The sequence below is a fragment of the Aethina tumida genome, chromosome 3, assembly GCF_024364675.1.
Source record: "Aethina tumida isolate Nest 87 chromosome 3, icAetTumi1.1, whole genome shotgun sequence".
NCBI classification, from domain to species: Eukaryota; Metazoa; Arthropoda; class Insecta; order Coleoptera; family Nitidulidae; genus Aethina; species Aethina tumida.
This window is the reverse complement of record NC_065437.1, coordinates 9,634,875-9,652,564: the sequence shown is the minus strand read 5'-3', so window position 1 is coordinate 9,652,564 and position 17,690 is coordinate 9,634,875. Positions and strand designations below refer to the sequence as shown.

At 26.5% G+C, this 17,690-nt stretch overlaps 1 protein-coding gene across 4 annotated transcripts in view; it reads left to right on the top strand.

Moving 5' to 3' along the window:
* LOC109608592 (uncharacterized) overlaps positions 1-17,690 on the top strand; it is a 93,174-nt gene that overhangs the window by 24,062 nt on the left and 51,422 nt on the right. The window contains exon 2 of one of the 4 annotated variants that reach the window (XM_049965789.1): positions 6,943-7,001. The exons of 2 other annotated variants lie outside the window; for them this stretch is intronic. The gene's annotated coding sequence lies outside the window, so the exon portion shown is untranslated. Of the gene's footprint in view, positions 1-3,454; positions 3,485-6,942; positions 7,002-17,690 lie in introns of all 4 variants that reach the window. One more of the 4 variants, XM_020025068.2, reaches the window with a different exon arrangement.

Below are 17,690 nucleotides of genomic sequence, written 5' to 3'. Positions count from 1 at the left end.
TCATTTGAATGACATATACCCTGTATAATATAATAACTTCAAAACTATTGGGTTTAAGGACATAGTATTAACATTTTATTTGTAATTACGTGTAGAATTTAAAAATTGAAAATATACAAGGTGTTCCATTGAAAATAACAGAGTTAATGTGACTTCCAGAAGTGAAAAATAAGAAAATTAAGAAAGTTAAGCTCAATTCATATAAAAATTGTAAATCAATACCTTTTACCCTGTATTTAATTTAAAACGTAAATTAAGAATAAATTGATATTGAAGTATTATAAATTTGAAAATTATCAAAGCTACACTATTCCAGATAAATTATTACAAACTAATTTCTTTGTAAAATTTAAATTAATATTGTTTTAATATCTTGCTAGTTACACAATTACACAATTATAAATAATAATTATTTATAGTAACAATTCTAGTTTATGATGGAATATTTTATAAAAATTAAAATTTTTATCTACACATGCTGAACCAAATTCATTAAAAAGTCACTTGATAAAAGCAAATCAGTGTCCTAATTGAGTCGTTATTAATTAATCAATTACGAAAATCGGAGGCAAACAAACAATGGACATAAATATATTGTACTTCAGGAAAAGCACGTGAGGAATTTTTATACCGGCACGAATCATTAATTATGGAAGCAAATAAATAAGTACGGAGGGTTCCGCCGCCCCCGAAATTTAATCTCCGATAATCTCGCGCAAGGTCGAAACTTTCTTTGTGTCCGTTCCAACGTTCCCTCCCCCACTGCGGATCGTTCTGATTAAAGTCGTCGGCCGACCGCCGAAACTCGAACGCAATTGTTTATTTATTTATTTATCGGTCCCATATTCATTGTGTGTTCCTTTGTTCGGGCAATTTGAATCGTTATCTGTTCATTTGAGCGAGCTTCGATCCGATTTGAGAGAGTGTGGCGAATTCCGAAATAAAAAGGAAGCGATACTGTTATAAAATATTTAGGTTGTTGACATTAGAAATGCTGATGGCGGAATAAAGTTAACGAGGTCACGTTCCGTGACGTTGCCTTTGCCCGTACTCGCGTGTACACCGCACTGCACTGCACCGCACCGTACACGACGAGAAATGGTAAAAGGTGTTCGCCGTTTGGCTGCGACATATGTTGTCTTCTCGCACCGAACTAAACCCAATCTCCAATCCACTTCGTCAACCCACTATTTGGGTGTAACGGTGTAATTTCAAAAGTAAAATTGGCCTAAGGGAAGGGGAGAGGAAGAGGATGATGATGTACGAGCAGACGAAACGGCGAAGAAAAGCGGCGGTTTAGCAAGACGAGCACCTGACATTGTATGAAACGATCGTAAAGTTGATCCACAACAGTTATGCAGGTTATGTAAATTACAACTTTCACACCGTACGGAGAAATCACGTTGTTCGGGTTCAACGTTTAACTTTAATTTCTGACGGTTTCAGCGTCTTCGACATTACGCTTTTCTTGTTTCCTACACGAAAATAGTTCCTGTTGTTATTTCGAGTCAACAACTAAAAATAGAACGTTTGATTTCATTAAAACTTTCTGACGAACTTTGTACTTAAATGTACTTAGAACGTAATGGCTGATAATAACCATTCCAGAAGTTTTATAGAGAGAACCAAAGGTATTTCTTTGTAAATAATGCCATACAACATTTAATTATTAAATTTATAATTTACTATCGTGATCTATAAATAAGAATTTTTTAAATGTTTATAAAAATTGAATTATATTATATTATTAATCTATATGTAAACTATAAAAACGAATAAAAATTTTATCTTGTACTTGAAAACATTAAAACGGGTTTTAATTTTTTTATTATAATAATATGACGAAAGAATTGAGTTAAAATTTGCAATTAACATTTGTGAATTAACTTATTAAAGAGTCTATCAACAACAATAAGTGCAACTAAAAATTTATTCAAGTTCATCATAATTATCAAAATTGTTTTTTAAAAATTTGGGCAATTTCAGCTGAAACCTTATCTATGTTGTTACAATGATTAAAGTAAGATTTCAGTACGTTTTAATTGTTTCAGGTGAACTTTTTGACACTAATCTAAACTTTTATTTGTTAATTTTTTTATATTTTTAATTACTATATTAGTTATAATTATTTTATAACGATTTATGATTACTTTTCAAATGAACAATAACATTTGTGGTCTGGAAAATTAAATTATTAATTAATAACTATTTTAATTTTAAATTAACTGAAATTAAATATTTAATTAATATTGTGATTAAATATTTATTCAAGTTTTACATAATAATAAAAATGATTTAAAAAAAATTGGAAATTTCAGCTGACGTAAATTTAAAGAAATTTATTATATATCAGATTATTATCAAAATTTATTTAACAAATAAACAAAAACATTTAAGTTAATATTACCAATTAATATTTGTGGTCTGAAATATTAAATTTGTTAAAAAAATTATCATCAACTATTATAATTTAAATTAACTGAAATTATATAATTAATTAATATTCTGATTAAATATTTATTTAAGTTTTACATAATAATCAAAATTATTAAAAAATAAATTGGAAATTTCAGTTGACTTAAATTTAAAGAAATTTATTATTTATCAAATAAACAATAACTTTTAAGTTAATATTACCAATTAACAATTGTGGTATGAAAAAAAAATTAAACTTGTTAAAAGAATTATCAATAACTATTTTAATTTAAATTAACTTAAATTAAATAATTAATTAATTATTAAAAATTAATTAATTATTAAAATTATTATAAAAAATTGGAAATTTAAGCTGAAATTTAAAGACATTTATTCTTAATTTCTTTTACAATTCTTAGAGTTCTTCAGTAATATTCCAATACATTATTTTTGTTTAGATTGAGATACATTACTGAAAACTTTTATTTATAATTTTGTTAAAATTTTGATTTAATAAATTGAAAATATTCTTTATTTTCTGAAAAATGCAATTATTTGTTAGGAATTAACAAAATATTTAAATCTGTAATTACATTTTCCATTGAAGATAACAAAAAAGTGATTAAAAACGATTTTATTTTTTGTGAAACATGATCAGTTTTTAATTGACGTATAAACTGTAAAAATGAATGAACGATTTATTTAATAATTGAAAAATAATCACGTAAAAACGAGTTTAAATTTTTTAATTGCGATTTATGAGTGTTTATCAAATGAAAATTCATATTTGAATTAAAATTGGGCTGAAAAGTTAAACTTATTAAAAGTCAGTCAACAATATCCAATTAGACCGAGTTGAAATTTCGTATTATGTATATAATTTGTATGTATATTTTCTAGTTTACATCGGTTAAATTTCGTTAAACTGCCACTAAAAAAATTAATTAATCTATTCTAAATTTTAGAAATTAATTAAAAACATAATTAAAAAATTTATTTCTGTTTTACATAATAATGAATTCTTCTTATTTTGTTTCAGGTGAGCCTTTTTTGGACCATCAAACATTGGGTAAATAAATTAGTTATTGAATTGATAAATAATTTTGAACCATTGGACAAAATTATGATAAACATGTGCCACAATGTAAAAGTTTGTTTACACGGAAATTGTGCATAGAAATATTATAAATAAAATAACACAATACACAATACAAAATGCACAAACGATGCGATATTTTAAGAACAGGTGTACGTTTTATTTTCGTATCGTAATAGTTGAGCTATTTTAAGAAGCTAAATTTAGATGCGTGACCTCTTACTGAGAAACATTGAATCCGTTTGTTTTGCCTGGAATTTAATGTCCACATTTTTTACCACTTCTTTTTCGGTTACAACCGTAAAACTCACTTATTCCCTTACCCTTAATCATTAATTACAAGTTTCGAGGCATGAAAATTAACGTTTACGTGCTACGAAGAAAAAAAGTGGTCGGTGAGAAATTTTAAAAATAGCCTTAATTAATCGACACTCCATTGTGATTAATAATGCATGGAAAAGTTCAATGCCAGACACTGAATCCGTAATTAATCCAAGAACGCGATCAATTTTTTTGTGCACCATGCGAAGTGGCATTTCGATATAATCGAGAACGGGACGATTAAAAATTATTTGTGCACTTTATCTAAAGATAAACAAAACAAATCTTGCATAACGTAAACAATAGATAACCTATCGCAACCTCCTGCTTTATTTTCATTCATCTTGTCCGTCGGGGATTTTAAACCTGTTGATTTTGTGCTTCATAAACTTATTATGTGCAGATAAAAATATATCAATTTGTAATTTAAATAATATATTAACAAAAGTGGTGGCAGATTTAATGGAAATTTAATATGGACAATCTAAATACGTTTAATAATGGGTTTATTAATTTTTATATTAACACACTATAGGCGGGCAGCAAAATAGACCAAACTAAGTTGTTGAATTATAACAAAAATTAAGAGATAATTTTTTCAGTTCCGTATGTAAACCAACAGAGTAAAATTATTTCAACCCGCTTTTAAAGTAAGTGCATTCAAAAAGGTAAAAATTACCCGGTTCACTAACAATCAACAGTTCTCTAGACGGGTATTTTTACCCGACCCACTTATAGTGTGTTAATATAAGGTTTTTCAAACATGAACAGAATCAAATAAAATATATAAAATTTACTTTTCATTATTTATTTTAAAATGTTTGATAAATTTAAAAAAATATTAATTTTTTATCAATTTAACAGACATATCTGAGTATTAAACTATAAAGAAATTCTTAATTAAAAAAAAAGTTTTTTAAAAAATAATTTAAAAATAAATCAACAATTTTTATGTATAAAATATATTATTTTAAAAAATTTAGAAATGGAGTATTAAAAAAATCTGAAGTATAAATAATATTATTAAGTTAATTAATTTAATTAAATATTTTAATATGTATATTTTTAATTTAATTACACATTCCCAAATTTTTTACAAGGTGTTTGTTATTTACATTTAATTTTATACATTTTGAAACATCAATAATTTTGTTATTTTTGAGGAAACACTGTATATTTTTATATTTTTGAATCCAACATGTAATTGTAAATAAAATGGGTATACCATGTTCTATACCTAAACCTAATAGTTCTTTTTTTCAAAATATTTTGATAAATTGATAATCAAATTTAAATGTCTGTAAAGCCACCAATTTTGATGACGAAAAGTTCATTTTATTCATACACATTAACCAAGGATTATCCTGTAAGTAGCCATTATTAGTACTCTCAAATTTTATACATTATTCACATTAAATTATTGTTATATGTAGCATTAAATACCATCTAAAATGGAGTCATAGATATTATAAAAAATGGAATTTTTTAAAATTTTTACCACCCTGTATCTTAAAATTTAACACTTATAGGACATATATTCACTTGAAGTTTTATTCTTAAAATATACCCATAATTGCTCTTGTAAATATTTTATGTTGTTTATTAAAATGAAATTAATAATTGTTACAAAATTTGAATAAATAATTTATAAACTTCTTGTTTATATTTAAATTAAAATTGGAGTTATTTAATATCTTTTCCTCATTTAATTTAATATTTAGTAAGTAAATTTTTAAATATATAAATAAATAATATCCAAATTATTACTAATTTTATGAAAAATTTAATTCCAACTCACTTCGAAGGTGGGAATATATGGTACTTGTCAGATGTGAAAGCTTTTACTTGGTAATTTTCTAAAAATAAACAAACAAGCTCTATTTCGAGGACTTCCATATTTTTATAAGTGGTTATTAAAACCAAGGATCAGTTTTGGAGAAGGTCGAGAACATTTGGTTTGTGTTTTATTCATAAATCCACAACAAACATTAGTTTTAATTGCTTCTCAAGATAAAAACTGGGACATGAATTAAGCAAAATTTATGATTAAAGTTATGGCAATTAACCGGCATTCAGATCGCGTCGGATCCGCGTTGCGTTTTGCACAAACAAGCAGCCGCCCGCGTGGCGTGTGGCGGCCGGAGTGGCGGTAGCGGCGGGGAGCGGCGGGGCCTGGGAAAGACATGATATACGCCAACCGGGAATCGATCGGCGGTTCCACCCCCGTTTCCCGGTTGCACGGGTGCAACAACGCCTGTCGCCGTAATTCCCCGGAATATTTCTTCTTGTCCGCCCGATAAATGTTGGGGTCGGTTTATTGGCGTTCGTTCGCGAAACGGCTTTTTATACGCGGGACGGGATGAGCGGCGATCATTCCGATCTGATTTCCCTCGAGTTTCTTGTTTTACTTTTCCGACTGCCGGCTCGGCTTAATCAACAGGTTTCGAGGGGGTCGGTCAATTAAAATAAAATTACGATATTGGTAAAAACACGGTGCTGTTTACAGCATTGGCGGAAAGTTGAGGAACTTGTTTAGAATTCTAATAATTTTTGTCCTGGTTATTATGTTCAAAAAATGTATATTGGAAATTACTTCTCATAAATTTAACAGTTACATAATTAAACAATAAAAAATAATAAAGAATTTAATTTTACTTATGATTATTTGTTTTGGGCTGGTAAAAAATAGAGCAACTTATGCTATTTAAAGTTTTATGACTACAAATAATTTCTAATTAGTATTTTAATTAATTCTACACTAATTGTAAAATTCACATTATTATGAATAACTTCCAAACACCTTTTTAATGGAAAGCAACAGATGGTCAATAATATTTGTATTCATATTTTGCCAGGACACTTGCAGAACTGTAAATAAACCTTGATGATAAGTTTTCAATGGAGTTTAAATCGGGAAATTGACATGGCCAGTTCATAACATTAATGTTTTCTCTTAAGTCACCGCTTCAGATATTTTGAAGTGTACTTCGGGTCATTATCTTGTTGAAAATAAAGTTTTAGTGGCACATTGTTATCTGAATAGACATCATGTTGTTCTTCAATATTTTTTTTATACATAAAATGATTCATGATATCCTCTATCAAAAAAGGGGGACTCATTCCAAATCCGAAAAGCAGCCCCATTACCGACCTGTCACCGTGTTTAACAGTGAGTATGGTAAACTTTGGGTTAAACTTTTCATGAATAGGTCGCTTTAAACATAAAATCTCATCACTAACCAGATTAAACTTGATTTCATCACTCCAGATCGCACGTTTCCAATAATTTAAAGTCCAGTTTAAAAGAGATCTGGTAAGCTCAATTTTGGCTCACCTGTCCTTCTATGATAGTGATGGTTTTTTAGTTTGGCTCAGGGTAGGATATTTTTTGAAGTGGAATAAAATTTGTTTTTCTTGAAATCTATTGTTTTTTCTTAGTCTTCCAGTTTTATTTTTTTGTTCTACATCTCCAAATCTTGAAAATGTAATAAATGTTGTAAAACACGCGTTATAATGAACCAATATTGATTTTTCTCTCATGGAATTGAAAGAAAGATTATTTTTAATACAAGAAATATTCATTAATATGTTTGTATAGAGTGTGTTCATAATTGATGTAAATTATATTAGATTTATATGTACAATTTTATATATTAGAGTTGCTCTATTTTCTGCCAATACTGTAACATGTAGAAATGTTGGATAAAAATTTAAACAAACGGAGGAAGTCGCCGGAATAAACAGTGAGCTCGGAGAAGTGGGTTATTGGTTAAACTTTCATGTTACTAAAATAGAACGAAGTCTCTTTGCTTTGACTTGGTTACGCCGCAACGTGCAACGTGCATCATTTACACTAAATCCCCACAATCACGCACCACATCAGATGTTACTCAGTTCATCGTTTCTTTTCACTCGAACAAAAATTGACGCAGCACAACCTTGTAAAAACAAAAAAGTGTGATTCATAGGAAAAATATGCGACGAAGTGACCACTAATCGAAAGGAAAATAATTGTAATTAAAGAGCGGACCGCACCGAGAAGGGAGAGAAAACGCTTAATAAGCGATGACGCGCGACCCACGCGGACGTGCCCCCGAAAATTCACGTCGTCCGCCCATAATTTGATATTGTTTCCGTCCTCGTCACAAATACGGCTCGTTTCGTCTCGCGGACTTGCACGAATTACACGGCTGTCAACCCTCTCTGGAAAAAATTCATGACGGCTCGTTTCGCCGCCAGTAATCGAATTCGTTGCGCCCTTTAAAAATGACTGCTTTCTGTTTTTTTATTGGCTGCCGCAATGTGCTTTTGAAAGTTGGCAAGCGTTTCTTTAATTTGTGCATTCATAAATATTATCTATCTCATAATTCTACATATAAATTTCAATTTGTTGAAAATCAATCAATAAATAGTAAAGTTGTAACTACTCTCGTCTGGCTATTTTTTTTTTTTTTCTTCTTCGAATAGAACAAAATCTCGACCTCAAATCTAACTACGTTAGCCATAAAGTTGAAATGTGCCAAACTCCTCAGTTCCATCTTTTTATTCAGTATATTTTTAAAATGGAAACAGTCATTTTACTATTTTAAAAATTTTATTAAAAACTATTTTACTTGTTAAAATTAAAATTCCTAACAAAAATGACTCCACTTCCATTTCTTAATATTTTAATAATTTTACAGATTAATTTTGGACGAAAAATTTTGGAATATTATATATATAAATATATATATTCCAAAATTATATATATTATTATATAAAATATTATATATTATATAAAATATTTTTAATAATGGTACATTGTAGTAAATCATTTTTTTAATAGTAATATTTGAAACTCTATTCAAATTGAAATCATTTTATAAATTAATAATAAATACAATATAATAACTGATGGAAACAAATTTTTATGTAAATTTTATATAAAATTAAATCAGGATGTTCCTAATATTTTTGAGAGAAATATCAGATTATTATTTTGATCTCCTAATATTTGATATTATATAATATTAAATTGACTTAAAAGTTATTATTTATTCCACTTCTATTTCTCAATTTTTTAATAATTTTACAGATTTATATTGGACGAAAAATTTTGGAAATTAAACCAGACATTAAAATTTAATATAAATAAAATATTTTTAATATTGGTACATTTTTAATAAAACAATTTTTTAATAGTAATATTCAAAACTTTTATTTTACATTGTTAGTTTATGTATTTTTAAAAAGTTGAATATATAAATAATTTACATTAATATTTAAATCATTCACATTAATATAAAAGTAAATTGTTTTGTAAACTATTTTATATTCCATTGTTTTTTAATTTCTTAATAATTACACAGATTAAAAAAAAATTAATGAACCATTTACATATTTATAATATTTTTAACAAAGATAAATTTTTATTAGGACGATTTTGAATATTTTAATTAAATTTGCTGGTTTACGCATTTACATTGATTCCAAATTAAACTCTCACGTAAATCTTTATTCCATTCTGTTTTTAATTTTTTTATAAATTTGAGATATTAATAACAAATAAAATATACTTAATCATTCATTAGAAAAAAATATTGCTACTAAAAATTAAATATAAATTGTACTATGAAATACTTTTTTAAAATAATTTTTTAAATATTTTTAACAAAAAAAAAAAATGAAATTGTTATTTTAATATGCTAATTCAGGCATTTTTGAAGCACATACAACTTTCAACTACATATTTATATTAACATAAAATTAAATTGTATTTCAAATCATTATTTATATCATTATTTCTTAATATTCTAATAATTTAACATATTAATTAATAATGGACAAAAATTTTTAGAAATTAAACCAAAAAAGTCAAATTTAATAACCAATTATAAGGAACAAATTTGTTATATAATTTAATATAAAAAAATATTTTTAATAATAATTTTTAGTAAAACGGTTTAAAAGAAGTATTTACATTAATATAAAAGTAAATTGTTTTGTAAACCATTATTTATTCTGTTGTGTTTTAATTTTTTAATAATTGCACATATTAATAATAAATAAAATTTAATCAACCAGTTATTTTAATAATAAAATTTATAAAATATAATTCTTGAAATAAAAATATAATTAACGAGAAATAAAATTTGTACAAAAATATATATTTTTAATTTGTTTATTAATGATTGTTTTCTTTAATATTAACTTCTCTTAATTTATTTCGCTAGGTAATATTGTGTTGTAAACTGTTGTTTTTTGAATAATGTTTTTTAATTTTGAAACGTATTTCACGGATTCATAGTTCCAGCATCGCATAATTAATTAATCAAGAGCCATGGGTAAATTCAGTCGAAAAACCGCCGCCCGAGTGAATAAACAGAATGGCACAAATTCAAAACAGAATTTAATAACCGAACGTCCGCAGCATTGGCGAAACCGAAATTCCAATTAACGCATCGGGCGGGTGTGTGTGATTGTGAAAAAATCAATATCTAATACATGTATCTGATCGGTGGGAAACGTGTGTGCATGGCAATGAAGTGTACAAGTGACTCATAATTGATGCTGCACCGCACGGCGGGAGAGACGGTGAATCGGCGGATCGGCGGATCGGTGGATCGGTGTGTATGTTGATGTTTGTCTCCTGCGGAGTTCGGAGTTCGGAGTCGTGTTCGGACGCCCGCGCCGCTGTTGCCACGACTTCTCCGCTCGTTCGTGTTCGCGTTCGCGTTCAAGCGGACAAAGACAATGCGACGTCATCTCCGAATTTTACCGTCGTTTATTGCTTGTGTAAGTTGCGACAGACGGAAGCTACTGCTTTCTGTCCTTTGATTCTAATTGGTTTTTTTATGCTTACAAATGATTTTATCAAATTGATAAATAATCTAAAATAAATATTGGTTAGTGATTGTGTGTACTTAATCTATAGATTGTGTAAAAACTAATGATAATAAATTTTTATTGTTCTTACAAATCAATTACGTGTATTTAATAACATATTTACTGAAGTGTCCTATTAAGTATAAAATTGTTATTTTTATTGTAAGTAATTTTAAGATTAATAAAATAAATTACATATATTAATAACAACAACATTAATATTCCATAAAAAATCTTCTGGAAATTTGATATTTTTCTATCAACTTTATGTCAACCCTAATTTATGTAAAAATTATAAATACTGAATGTATTTGTTTTTCACATGAATTTTTAACATTTTTAGAATATTAAAAAAAAAAAAATAATGAACTTTTATTTGTAAAAAAATTGTTTCTGTTTTTACAAATCATTTATAATTAAAACATCTAAAATTAAAAAAAAAAAAAACATAATTGTCACCAATGAATTAATCAGAGAATATCAAAGCATTTATTTGAATGTATTAGAAGAGTTTTTTTTAATAGCAAAATCTTCAAAAACTAGTATTATTTCATGCTGTCAAAAACTTGGTTCATAATTTAATAAATTTTTATGTTATATATTTATTCACAATACAACTATTATAATTAAAACATCTAAAAATTTTATTTAAAAATATTTATTTATAATTGTGAACCTCTATTGTTAATAGTTTTATACGAAATTGTTAAATACTGTTGTTATTACCAATAAATTAATTCAAAAATGTTAAAATATTCATTTGAATTTATTAGAAAAGTATTTTTAATGGCAGAATCTTCAAAAATCAGGATTATTCCAAAGAATTTGTAAAAATTAATTTTTTAGCTTTACAAATAATAAATTTTTATATTATATATTTATACACAATACAACAATTATAATAAAAATATCTAAAAATTTTGTTTGAAAATATATTTATAATTGTGAAACAACCTCTACTGTTAAGAGTCTTACAAGAAATTGTTAAATAAATACTATTGGATTACACCAATAAAGTATGTTAAAATATTCATTTGAATTTATTAGAAAAGTATTTTTTAATAACTGAATCTTCAAAAAACAGGTTTATTTGTTTAAATTTGTAAAAAATAACTTTTTAGCTTTGCTGCTGCTTTATATTATATTTGTTAAATAGTAAAACAATATCTTGAACTTGGCAATATTGTATTATACATATGTAGGTATGAAAAAAAAAAACGTTATCGCAAAACTAATAATTTAAATCACATAACATTATTGCATGCTTTCGGATTGTGTGCGCATTGTTTTTACAGTATTCTGTTAAATCAGAGTTCAATAAACCTCTCCGTTGTAATAATTAACTTGTGTAACCATCTCAATCACAGTTTTATTGAAAACCTAATTATAATGTTTAATTTTTCGAATGTGAGACGTCCGTCATTTGCATTGCAAATGCGCTTAAATAATTGCGACCTGATTAACATAAATTATTATATTCCTCCGTTGTGTCCGGAATTTGAACACGAAATTTATTTGTTTGGAGTTTGTTGTAAATTTAAGGAGTGCAAATGATCCGAAACAAATAACCGTAAAACGAGCCGGCACGATAATAATAAGAGATGATCCCTTATCGGGAAAGTGTGCCATTAAAAAAATCACCCCACATTCGGGCCGACGTCGTTATTAAAAGGAACGGCGCTGTAAATTTGTGTACGTCGCGTCCGCCCGTTCCGTACCGACGACCATCCCCATCCAATTTTGGGGCTGATCTCTCGTCTCTTCCTTGCTTCGGACCGGCGGTTCAGTGTACGCGCGGTCGAGAACCCTCTCGTTCGTTGCTCTCTCCCAACCCTTTTTGTCACGATTAATAAATCCCGCCTCATTTATTTATTTAACGTGTCGTTCGATCTTTGTTCTTTCGTGATGACAAATGTCGAGACGTACCATTAATTAAAAAATGATTGTTCGAAGCCATTAAAATGTTTTCCCCGACTACAACAACAACAAGATGCCGAATGAGGAGGAGGCTTCCTCGAGCGGGGGCGTATTTTGTTACCGTAATTAACTGTACGGGGAATCCCACAATAGTTGTTGTACTACTAATTGTCGTGTTAGTTTGAAACTGAAATTTGATTCAAAAGCTGGTGTTGGTGATTTTATTCTAGAATTACTCGCAATCTATTCGGGGAATTACAGAAATTCTAGGCATAGTTCTTATTAATTTTACTGCATTCATTAATTGACTCACTTTATTTTTTTGTTAAAACAAAACATGATACTGTCATAAACTGTGATTTTGCTATCGTAAATATGTATATTGAAAAATTTCTAATAATTTAGAGTATTAATTTTATTTATGATTAATCTATAATTTTATTTATAGATATTTATTTACTGATATTTACTGTTATTTAAATTATAATATCATTATTTTTGACATATATATTATATATTTGTTTTAAATGTATTATATTTTATTGATATACAGTGGTGTCCAAGGAATTAGCAAAATCGATAAATAAGAAGTAATAAGTTTTTTCCAATCAATTTTAATTGTACAATTATAGATATTTATTTACTGAAAGTCGTTTAAATTGTAATAACATTATTAAGTTTTTAACATACTACAATATTTTTTTAAATGTATTGATATTGATATTGTATTTTTTAATATACAGTAGTGCCCAAAAAATTAGCACACATTACAATTTAATACGATTTAAAAATGTACATATCTAATTAAAAGCCGTAAAAGAATGTTATATTTTATTTAAAATAATTACACAATTTCTTTCTAAAATTATTCATTTTCTATTTAAATTAAATTTTAAACAAAATAAATGCGTAATGTTCGCAGAAATATCACACATTATACCATACCATATTATACCATACCATATGATACTATACTATACCATAAACTATATTATATTTTTTTAATTAAATCGATGTCTGATTCTTCTACTGATACTGCTTGAGTCATTTTATTAATTTTTTATTTGTCTAAAATGCAAGCAAGGATTTCGTTTACTACATTTTCGATTAAGTGTGTGGATTCATGTTTTTTAATAACATTGTAAACTATTTTTCGGGAACACCTTAACTTTTTAGCAATGACATCAATATTTGGACCTTGATGTTAATTATTATTTCTATCTTCTTTGGTGAACAATGTTTCACAATGAACACAGAAAGTGAGGTATTCTTGCTATTAAGTGTATTGTTAAAAAGTGGCACAAAATGTAAATATATTTGAATGAGTTGTTAAGATTAGTATATATTTTTTATACTGACTGGACAAATTTCTTCATGAAATATCTTAGAAAACGATTAGTTTTATATTTTGTTCTATTTATGTGGCTACCACTATACTTTCTATAGAAGATAATACTAATTAAAAGTTGTAGCACATTTATTTCTGAAACTTTCACTATTCGAGAATAAGTTGATTTAATGGAAATTTATAGGGTCTCACGAAGGAGATTCGAAGAAGCAGAATCGTAATTCCGAAAGGAAGCTAATAATAAAACGGTCAGGTGGGCGTGAAAATATAAATAAACCGGCTGCATCTATGAATGCACGGGCAAAAAATCCCCGGCGAGATGTTTTCGTCCGTAACGTTGAAATATGCGCCGGATCGCGCCTCGCCAGCCAATTAACCTTGCCGATTATTTTTTCCACTCGCACTCTTCGAACCGGGGGAATATAAGAAACGTTACGTGTTAATGTCGGACAAATGTGAGTAATTAGCGGGATAAAAAAGAGAATGAACAGAACGGACGGCGAGTGAGATTTGCACACGAAGCTCCGCGAAGCAACGGTTTCCCACAACGTGGTGCGGACTGCGGACTGCGGAGGCACTTGTTCGGTTCGGGCGGTCGGACGGTCGGACGGCGCTGTTGCCTATATTCATCGTTTACATCCTCATAATGACATATTAACCCATATACACGTATACCGACGGCGATAACAGGAGCCGGAATTAATTATGTGACGTGCGCTTTCTTTCTTTCTTTCCTTCTTTCTCTCTGTATGTTGCTTTAGTGTTCAAAATAAATTCACTGTTATTTTTAAATGTCATCGATATAACAACTGTAAAACGTTTCAAAAACGCGCTGTATCTATAATTGTTCGGGTTTATCGGTGGACGTTTGTTGGAATTGTTTCCTGACGTTTCACTAGCACGAGTATTTAGGGTGTTCCATGTTGTTCAAAATAAATCAAAAATGTAGCTCATGTAATTTATAATAGGTAAACAATTTCAAATCAATATCTTTTTCCATTCTCCATAAACATAACGAACAATTAAGTTGTAATCACCCTGTAAATAATCAATTTTATTTTATTCAGTGTATTCCCATTTTTCAGGTTGTTTACATCAAAACAGAAGTATAAGTTTGTTGACAATGTTACATCTGCAAAATGAAAGATCTAAAAATGATATTATTGTTTGGTAAATCTGAACATAAATCCCACTTAATGCGAACGGTTTTTGGGTGATTCACGTTTTATTTCGTCCCGAACAACACGTTCCGTTTATTTAGACTCGGCCTCTCTTTAAATTTATGACAGACCTAGGTCAGTGTGTTTATTTATCCCCGATAAATAAGCAGCCTGCGGCGTTTCATATAATAGTGGTTAATAGTTTTCTGCATCAAAAAACAATTCATTCAAAACAATCCGAACGGCAACACAAATTAATGCTTTTGTGGGGGGCACAAATTAATTTCCCATTTACAGAGGATTTTTACAAACAGAATTTCGACAGTTTATTTATTGATTGACATTGCACAATTAGTTTGTAGTCTCAAACGTGATGAAAATATATTAATTAGTCGCAAAATAAAATTTATAAAACTCCTCTTTTTAAATAAACGCCCAGTCTGCGAAAATCCACTGACCTATGTCAATTTATTTGTTTATACAAGATAAAATTACTGATTTAAATAATTCTTTTATTTGTGTTAACGCAATGTTGGTTGTTTTGACATAGAAAACGTGGAAACGTTTTAATATTAATTAAATAAAGAATTCCATGAATGACTAAACTATGAAAACAAATCGTAAATTATTTTTCAGCTGACACCAAAACTAACCAGCTAAATCCAAATATATGTTGGCAAAGTTTATAAATGATTTTAAAATTAAAATTCTCTACAAACTTAATTTGTTTGTTTAGCGAGTTGACAAGGGATTTAGTGGAATTAATTGAAATTTGAAAATTTTTAAAATTGATTGATTTTTAATACTGACATTAAAGAGATATTTCAATTCTTAAAAAATAATATTGCAAATAAAAAAAGGTAATAATTTATTCAGTTTTTACAATTACAACTAAATAATTAAAAAATATAATATATACATTAGATTTCTATTTTAATAAATTTTAATGCAAATGAAATTCTGGTAAATAAATTTTATATAGTGTTTACAAAATTTGGGAGGAACATTTGTTTATTATATAATTATTTATATAAGATAATGAGAATTATTAAAAGAAACAGAATTAAAAAATGTATAAATTTTTACTAAAAACAGTTAATAATTTTATATTTATATCTTAATAATTTTTTTAAATACAATTTTTAGGTGAAAAAAGTTCCAGTTTATATAAAGTTTATAAAATCTGCAAATAATATTGATACATTTTTATGAGATAAGATAGATACAATTATAATTAGAATTATTAAAATAAACAGAATAATAAATAAAATTAATTTAATATATATTTTCTTAAAAATTTTATTTTTTATGTTAAATTTTGGTAAATAAATTTTATATTTTTCCTATAAAATAATTATAATTAAAATTATAAAGAATTCTGTTGTTTTTAATAAAAAACTACGTTAGTTTTTTCTTACAAATTATATAAATTTTAAGTTTAATTGTTCAGTAAAATTAGAATTTTAACTAAAATCAGTTAAATAATTTTATATTTCTGGTTTTTTATAATTTATAAAATTAAAAAAAAAAAAATATTTTGATCAATTTTAGATGAAAAATAAGTGTTTTACAAAAAAATTAAGTTTTTATGAGATAAAACACTAATATTATTATTTATTAAAAAAAGAAAAATTAATTTCATATATTGTTTCCTTAAAAACATTAATTTTTATATAAAATTTTGGTATATTTTTATATAAAAATTATAACCACAATTATTAAAAATTCACGAGTAAAATTATATATATATATATATATATATATATATATATATATATATATATTTATAAATTTTGAAAAATAAAACATTTGTTAAAATTTTGTGAGATAGAAAAACAATTAAAATTAGAATTATTCAAAAGAATAGAATATAAAATTAATTTTATATATTTTTCCTTATAAATTTTGTATCAAATATCAAGATTTTTTTTTGATAGTGTTATTATAGAGTAAAATGAGAAATCGGTTCAATAATCTAATATTTTTATACAAAATTTTGGTATGTAACTAACTGTAAACAAAATTATTAGAACTTCACTTCATGAATTTTCACTAATTTTATTCTTCTATTCCAGTAAATTTTTAAAAAGAAATTATGAAATTATTTTTTTATATTTTTTTTATAAATTTTATATCATATATCAAGATTTTTTTAATTATTATCGAGTAAAATGAGAAAAATATTAATTTTATCTAAAATCAGTTTAATAATTTTATATTTTTGTTTTTGATATAATGTTTATAATTTTAATAAAGAGAATTATTTAAAAAGAAGCAGAATAAAAAATTAATTTCATATATTTTTTCCTTAAAAATATCATTTTTTATATAAAATTTTGATATTTGTTAAGTTTTTATAAGATAAAATAAAACAATTATATATAGAATAATTATTAAATAAATGATTTGAACTTACATAATACAGAATTTGAATAACAAATATGACCACAAACTTCGTACTTGCCATTACTATTATATTTATGACTAGCAATAAAAAATATATCTTATTGTAATAAAATGAGTACTTCTACATTTTTAACACGACATAACCATAATAAAAATGATAGAA